This window comes from Oncorhynchus keta, unplaced genomic scaffold (assembly GCF_023373465.1).
Source record: "Oncorhynchus keta strain PuntledgeMale-10-30-2019 unplaced genomic scaffold, Oket_V2 Un_contig_5411_pilon_pilon, whole genome shotgun sequence".
NCBI lineage: Eukaryota > Metazoa > Chordata > Actinopteri > Salmoniformes > Salmonidae > Oncorhynchus > Oncorhynchus keta.
In genome coordinates, this window is record NW_026288273.1 from 217,501 (window position 1) to 226,798 (window position 9,298).

General features: G+C 42.7%; 1 protein-coding gene across 1 annotated transcript in view; it reads right to left on the reverse strand.

Moving 5' to 3' along the window:
* The window catches only part of LOC127925298 (serine/threonine-protein kinase pim-2-like), a 7,088-nt gene extending 4,247 nt beyond the window's left edge, over positions 1 to 2,841 (reverse strand). Inside the window, exons 1-2 of the mRNA XM_052510159.1 lie at positions 2,477 to 2,841; positions 2,034 to 2,081 (exon numbers count right to left, since the gene is read on the reverse strand). The gene's annotated coding sequence lies outside the window, so the exon portion shown is untranslated. The remainder of the gene's footprint in view (positions 1 to 2,033; positions 2,082 to 2,476) is intronic.
* Between the last annotated feature and the right edge of the window lie 6,457 nt (positions 2,842 to 9,298).

Below are 9,298 nucleotides of genomic sequence, written 5' to 3' on the forward strand. Positions count from 1 at the left end.
TACTACTGACTACTACAGACTACTACAGACTACTACTGACTACTACTACTGACTACTACTGACTACTATAGACTACTACAGACTACTATAGACTACCATAGACTACTAAAGACTACTATAGACAACTACAGACTACTATAGACAACTACAGACTACTACAGACTACTATAGACTACTACAGACTACTATAGACTACTACAGACTACTATAAACTACTACAGACTACTATAGACTACTACAGACTACTATATACTACTACAGACTACTATAGACTACTACAGACTATTACAGACTACTATAGACCACTATAGACTACTATAGACTACTACAGACCATAAAGATCTGCTACAGACTACTATAGACTACTATAGACTACTATAGACTACTACAGACTACTATAGACTACTACAGACTACTATAGACTACTACAGACTACTATAGACTACTACAGACTACTACAGACTACTACAGACTAATATAGACTAATATATACTACTATAGACTACTATAGACCACTATAGACTCCTATAGACCACTATAGACTACTATAGACTACTACAGATCTGCTACAGACTACTATGGACTACTATAGACTACTACAGACTGCATCACAGCAGACCGTGATGAGAGAATGATGAACTCACCACCGGTATGCTACAGACTACTATAGACCACTATAGACTACTATAGACTACTATAGACTACTATAGACTACTACAGATCTGCTACAGACTACTATAGACTACTACAGACCATAAAGATCTGCTACAGACTACATCACAGCAGACCGTGATGAGAAAATGATGAACTCACCACCGGTATGCTACAGACTACTATAGACCACTATAGACCACTATAGACTACTATAGACCACTATAGACCACTATAGACTACTATAGACCACTATAGACCACTATAGACCACTATAGACTACTATAGACCACTATAGACCACTATAGACTACTATAGACCACTATAGACCACTATAGACTACTATAGACTACTATAGACCACTATAGACTACTATAGACCACTATAGACCACTATAGACTACTATAGACCACTATAGACCACTATAGACTACTATAGACCACTATAGACCACTATAGACTACTATAGACTACTATAGACCACTATAGACTGATGAACTCACCACCGGTATGCTACAGACTACTATAGACTACTATAGACCACTATAGACTACTATAGACCACTATAGACTACTATAGACCACTATAGACTACTATAGACCACTATATACCACTATAGACTACTATAGACTACTATAGACCACTATAGACTGATGAACTCACCACCGGTATGCTACAGACTACTATAGACCACTATAGACTACTATAGACCACTATAGACCACTATAGACTACTATAGACTACTATAGACCACTATAGACTGATGAACTCACCACCGGTATGCTACAGACTACTATAGACTACTATAGACCACTATAGACTACTATAGACCACTACAGACTACTATAGACTACTATAGACCACTATAGACTAATATAGACCACTATAGACTAATATAGACCACTATAGACTAATATAGACCACTATAGACTACTATAGACTACTATAGACCACTACAGACTACTATAGACTACTATAGACCACTATAGACTACTATAGACCACTATAGACCACTATAGACTACTATAGACTACTATAGACCACTATAGACTAATATAGACCACTATAGACTAATATAGACCACTATAGACTACTATAGACTACTATAGACCACTACAGACTACTATAGACTACTATAGACCACTATAGACTAATATAGACCACTATAGACTAATATAGACCACTATAGACTACTATAGACCACTATAGACTACTATAGACCACTATAGACTAATATAGACCACTATAGACTACTATAGACTACTATAGACTACTATAGACCACTATAGACTAATATAGACCACTATAGACTAATATAGACCACTATAGACTACTATAGACTACTATAGACTACTATAGACCACTATAGACTGATGAACTTACCACCGGTATGCGTAACACTTTGGCCAAGGGGACACGTTTTATAGCCACCTACAGAGAAAACACACACACACACACACACACACACACACACACACACACACACACACACACACACACACACACACACACACACACACACACACACATAATCATTGACTAATAATACTGTAACTCCAATGGACAAAACAAGTGTGTGTGTGTGTGTGTGTGTGTGTGTGTGTGTGTGTGTGTGTGTGTGTGTGTGTGTGTGTGTGTGTGTGTGTGTGTGTGTGTTGTCAGGTAGGTTGTCTTCTCTGCGGTAACCAGCGTGTGTGTGTGTGTGTGTGTGTGTGTGTGTGTGTGTGTGTGTGTGTGTGTGTGTGTGTGTGTGTGAGTGAGTGAGTGAGTGAGTGAGTGAGTGAGTGTGTGTGTGTGTGTGTGTGTGTTTATTGAACCCTTCTCACAGGTAGGTTGTCTTCTCTGCGGTAACCAGCGTAGACGATCCCGTAGCCTCCGCCTCCCAGACAACCCAGCTGAACAAACCTCTCCGCAACCGGATCACGACTTGGCTCTCTACTGTTGCATTGTGGGGGCTGTAACGTGTCGATCAGCGTGGTGCTACTCTCTAAGGACAGATTCCCCTCCTCCTCCTCTTCCTTCTGACTCCTCCCCCTCCTCTTCCTCTCTCCTCTTCCTCCTGTACTCCTCTCAGAGCTCTTCCTCCTCCTCTTCCTCTCTCCTCTTCCTCCCGTACTCCTCTCAGAGCTCTTCCTGTTCCTCCGCCTCCTCTCCGCTCTCTCAGCCCTCAGGGTGAGTCGGCTGAGTCCCTCGTTCGCCCTTCCCTCATTGGCCAGAGGGCTGGTGTGGGTGCCTGAGGGGGGTAATTAAAGATGCAGTCCGGGATCTTAAGCACTTCGTAACATATTGTACGTAAATTACAATTTGTAACATATCATACGAATTGCAAAAAAACAATTATAATTGCCAGACGTAACATATCGTACGGATCACGTAGTGCACCATTTTCGGTAACCCAGTTTTGCAAACCTACTTTCTGAAATTAAACAAAAGTTCTGGAGCATCACTAAGTTAAAAAGTGTTCAGTTAAGATGTTAAAAAGCAAGTTCTCTGTGTTGGAATGGTGTGGATATACCCCCCCCCCCTATCAACAACAGAATGGTGTGGATATACCCCCCCCCCTCAACAACATAATGGTGTGGATATACCCCCCCCAACAACAGAATGGTGTGGATATACCCCCCCAACAACAGAATGGTGTGGATATACCCCCCCTCAACAACAGAATGGTGTGGATATACCCCCCCCAACAACAGAATGGTGTGGATATACCCCCCCCCAACAACAGAATGGTGTGGATATACCCCCAACAACAGAATGGTGTGGATATACCCCCCCAGAATGGTGTGGATATACCCCCCCACCATAACAACAGAATGGTGTGGATATACCCCCCCAACAACATAATGGTGTGGATATACCCCCCCAACAACATAATGGTGTGGATATACCCCCCTCAACAACAGAATGGTGTGGATATACCCCCCCCCCTCAACAACAGAATGGTGTGGATATACCCCCAACAACATAATGGTGTGGATATACCCCCCCCCCAACAACATAATGGTGTGGATATACCCCCAACAACAGAATGGTGTGGATATACCCCCCCCAACAACATAATGGTGTGGATATACCCCCAACAACATAATGGTGTGGATATACCCCCCAACAACATAATGGTGTGGATATACCAACATAATGGTGTGGATAACAACAACATAATGGTGTGGATATACCCCCAACAACATAATGGTGTGGATATACCCCCAACAACCCCTCAACAACATAATGGTGTGATATACCCCCAACAACATAATATACCCCCCCCAACAACATAATGATATACCCCCAACAACATAATGGTGGATATACCCCCCCAACAACCAACAACATAATGGTGTGGATATACCCCCCAACAACATAATGGTGTGGATATACCCCCAACAACAGAATGGTGTGGATATACCCCCAACAACATAATGGTGTGGATATACCCCCAACAACCCAACAACATAATGGTGTGGATATACCCCCAACAACATAATGGTGTGGATATACCCCCCAACAACCCCAACAACATAATGGTGTGGATATACCCCCCAACAACATAATGGTGTGGATATACCCCCAACAACATAATGGTGTGGATATACCCCCAACAACATAATGGTGTGTGGATATACCCCCAACAACATAATGGTGTGGATATACCCCCCAACAACATAATGGTGTGGATATACCCCCAACAACATAATGGTGTGGATATACCCCCCAACAACATAATGGTGTGGATATACCCCCAACAACATAATGGTGTGGATATACCCCCCCAACAACCCCCAACAACATAATGGTGTGGATATACCCCCCCCAACAACATAATGGTGTGGATATACCCCCCAACAACATAATGGTGTGGATATACCCCCAACAACATAATGGTGTGGATATACCCCCCAACAACATAATGGTGTGGATATACAACCCCCAACAACATAATGGTGTGGATATACCCCCCAACATAATGGTGTGGATAACAACAACATAATGGTGTGGATATACCCCCAACAACATAATATACCCCCAACAACATAATGGTGTGGATATACCCCCAACAACATAATGGTGTGGATATACCCCCAACAACATAATGGTGTGATATACCCCCAACAACATAATGGTGTGGATATACCCCCAACAACATAATGGTGTGGATATACCCCCAACAACATAATGGTGTGGATATACCCCCCAACAACATAATGGTGTGGATATACCCCCAACAACATAATGGTGTGGATATACCCCCCCCCAACAACATAATGGTGTGGATATACCCCCCCCAACAACATAATGGTGTGGATATACCCCCAACCCCCAACAACATAATGGTGTGGATATACCCCCAACAACATAATGGTGTGGATATACCCCCCCAACAACATAATGGTGTGATATACCCCCAACAACATAATGGTGGATATACCCCCAACAACATAATGGTGTGGATATACCCCCAACAACATAATGGTGTGGATATACCCCCCCCAACAACATAATGGTGGTGTGGATATACCCCCAACAACATAATGGTGTGGATATACCCCCAACAACATAATGGTGTGGATATACCCCCCCCAACAACATAATGGTGTGGATATACCCCCAACAACATAATGGTGTGGATATACCCCCCCAACAACATAATGGTGTGGATATACCCCCCCAACATAATGGTGTGGATATACAACATAATGGTGTGGATATACCCCCAACAACATAATGGTGTGGATATACCCCCAACAACATAATGGTGTGGATATACCCCCCCCAACAACATAATGGTGTGGATATACAACATAATGGTGTGGATATACCCCCCAACAACATAATGGTGTGGATATACCCCCAACAACATAATGGTGTGGATATACCCCCAACAACATAATGGTGTGGATATACCCCCCAACAACATAATGGTGTGGATATACCCCCAACAACATAATGGTGTGGATATACCCCCAACAACCCCCCCCAACAACATAATGGTGTGGATATACCCCCAACAACATAATGGTGTGGATATACCCCCAACAACATAATGGTGTGGATATACCCCCAACAACATAATGGTGTGGATATACCCCCAACAACATAATGGTGTGGATACCCCCCCCAACAACCAACATAATGGTGTGGATATACCCCCCCAACAACATAATGGTGTGGATATACCCCCCCAACAACATAATGGTGTGGATATACCCCCCCAACAACATAATGGTGTGGATATACCCCCAACAACATAATGGTGTGGATATACCCCCCAACAACATAATGGTGTGGATATACCCCCCCCCCAACAACATAATGGTGTGGATATACCCCCCCAACAACATAATGGTGTGGATATACCCCCCCAACAACATAATGGTGTGGATATACCCCCAACAACATAATGGTGTGGATATACCCCCCAACAACATAATGGTGTGGATATACCCCCCCAACAACATAATGGTGTGGATATACCCCCCCCCCAACAACATAATGGTGTGGATATACCCCCCCAACAACATAATGGTGTGGATATACCCCCCCCCCCCAACAACATAATGGTGTGGATATACCCCCCCAACATAATGGTGTGGATATACCCCCTCCCCCCAACAACATAATGGTGTGGATATACCCCCCCAACAACATAATGGTGTGGATATACCCCCCCCAACAACATAATGGTGTGGATATACCCCCCCCAACAACAACATAATGGTGTGGATATACCCCCCCAACAACATAATGGTGTGGATATACCCCCAACAACATAATGGTGTGGATATACCCCCCAACAACATAATGGTGTGGATATGCCCCCCAACAACATAATGGTGTGGATATACCCCCCCCAACAACATAATGGTGTGGATATACCCCCTCCCCCCAACAACATAATGGTGTGGATATACCCCCCCCAACAACATAATGGTGTGGATATACCCCCAACAACATAATGGTGTGGATATACCCCCCCAACAACATAATGGTGTGGATATACCCCCAACAACATAATGGTGTGGATATACCCCCAACAACATAATGGTGTGGATATACCCCCAACAACATAATGGTGTGGATATACAACCCCAACATAATGGTGTGGATAACAACATAATGGTGTGGATATACCCCCCCAACAACATAATGGTGTGGATATACCCCCCAACAACATAATGGTGTGGATATACCCCCCCCCCAACAACATAATGGTGTGGATATACCCCCCCCCCAACAACATAATGGTGTGGATATACCCCCCCAACAACATAATGGTGTGGATATACCCCCATAATGGTGTGGATAACAACATAATGGTGTGGATATACCCCCAACAACATAATGGTGTGGATATACCCCCCCCAACAACATAATGGTGTGGATATACCCCCCCAACAACATAATGGTGTGGATATACCCCCCAACAACATAATGGTGTGGATATACCCCCCCAACAACATAATGGTGTGGATATACCCCCAACAACATAATGGTGTGGATATACATAATGGTGTGGATATACCCCCCCCCAACAACAACATAATGGTGTGGATATACCCCCCAACAACATGGTGTGGATATACCCCCCCCAACAACATAATGGTGTGGATATACCCCCAACAACATAATGGTGTGGATAACAACATAATGGTGTGGATATACCCCCAACAACATAATGGTGTGGATATACCCCCAACAACATAATGGTGTGGATATACCCCCCCAACAACATAATGGTGTGGATATACCCCCAACAACATAATGGTGTGGATATACCCCCCCATAATGGTGTGGATATACCCCCAACAACATAATGGTGTGGATATACCCCCAACCCCACAACAACATAATGGTGTGGATATACCCCCCAACAACATAATGGTGTGGATATACCCCCAACAACCCCCCAACAACATAATGGTGTGGATATACCCCCAACAACATAATGGTGTGGATATACCCCCCCCAACAACCCCCAACAACAGAATGGTGTGGATATACCCCCCCCAACAACATAATGGTGTGGATATACCCCCCCCCAACAACATAATGGTGTGGATATACCCCCCAACAACATAATGGTGTGGATATACCCCCCCCCCAACAACAGAATGGTGTGGATATACCCCCCCAACAACAGAATGGTGTGGATATACCCCCCCAACAACATAATGGTGTGGATGTACACAACAACCAACAACAGAATGTTGTGGATATATGTAATTCTATATATAATTCTATGTGTAATTCTATATATAATTCTATATATAATTCTATGTAATTCTATATATAATTCTATGTATAACTCTGTGTAATTCTATATATAATTCCATATATAATTCTGTGTAATTCTATATATAATTCCATATATAATTCTGTGTAATTCTATGAGTAATTCTATATATAATTCCATATATAATTCTGTGTAATTCTATGAGTAATTCTATATATAATTCCATATATAATTCTGTGTAATTCTGTATGTAATTCTATATATAATTCCATATATAATTGTGTAATTCTACGAGTAATTCTATATATAATTCTGTGTAATTCTGTATGTAATTCTATATATAATTCTACATATAATTCTATATATAATTCTGTATGTAATTCTATGAGTATCATACTCACCTAGATCCTTCCCTGTGGTGAGGGAGCGTACTGGTCTACATGCCATGGTAGCTAATCAGCTGGTCAAAACCACAGTCTTAATCACTAGATCGTCACATTGATCGTTTCAGAGCTAAGTGTTTGCAGACACACAGACAGAGGCTGTCATGGGCCCATGGTAAAGTAGAGAGTAAGGTTGGCCAGGTCTCTCGGTCCGGTGAAAGTAGCCTACAGAAGAACACCGTGGAATGAAGCCGTGACCTGTGGAATGCGTGATGTGATGATGTCACAAGAGAGATAGAACCCGCCCGACGACGCTCTCCTCATTGTGACGTCATAATAGCGCCTGGAGACCGGAGAGGACTTGGGGGGATGTTCTCACTAGGCTACCCGGGGTGGGCAGGTAGTTTAGTGGTTAGAGCTGTTGGACTAGAAACCGAAAGGTTGCAAGATCGAATCCCTGAGCTGACAAGGTAAAAAAATAATATTCTGTCATTCTGCCCCCAGTTAAACCCACTGTTTAACTGTCATTGTGAATGAACATTTGTTCTTAACTTACTTCGCCTAGTTAAATAAAGGTTAAATAAATAAAAAATGAATGATGCAGAAGTCAAACTGATTGGAGAATTTTAATTACATTACTCTCTGTGTCAGATCCTGGTTGAATGAAACAGACCTGGAGGCCCAGCTGGTCAAAAAGGTTTATTCACGGAACGTTCTGGAGTCAAGAATACAAAACAATTCATTTATACTGACTTCTCACGCCAACACATACACACAACCATACGCACACACACACACACACACTTACGAATCCCTTTTGGCTCGACAGTCTAGGGGGGGGATGGTAATGAGACCCGTAACATAACTCAGGCAAATTATAATAGTGACGAAGTAAAAGTGTGAACGAAATAACCAGGACAACTGAAATCTACCGTCAAACTCTAGGTTTATTTGAAAACACACAGTAATGGGGGCGACACTGTCTGTCTCACTACCCAGCCGACAGAGATAGTGACCTTGTCCTGCTACAC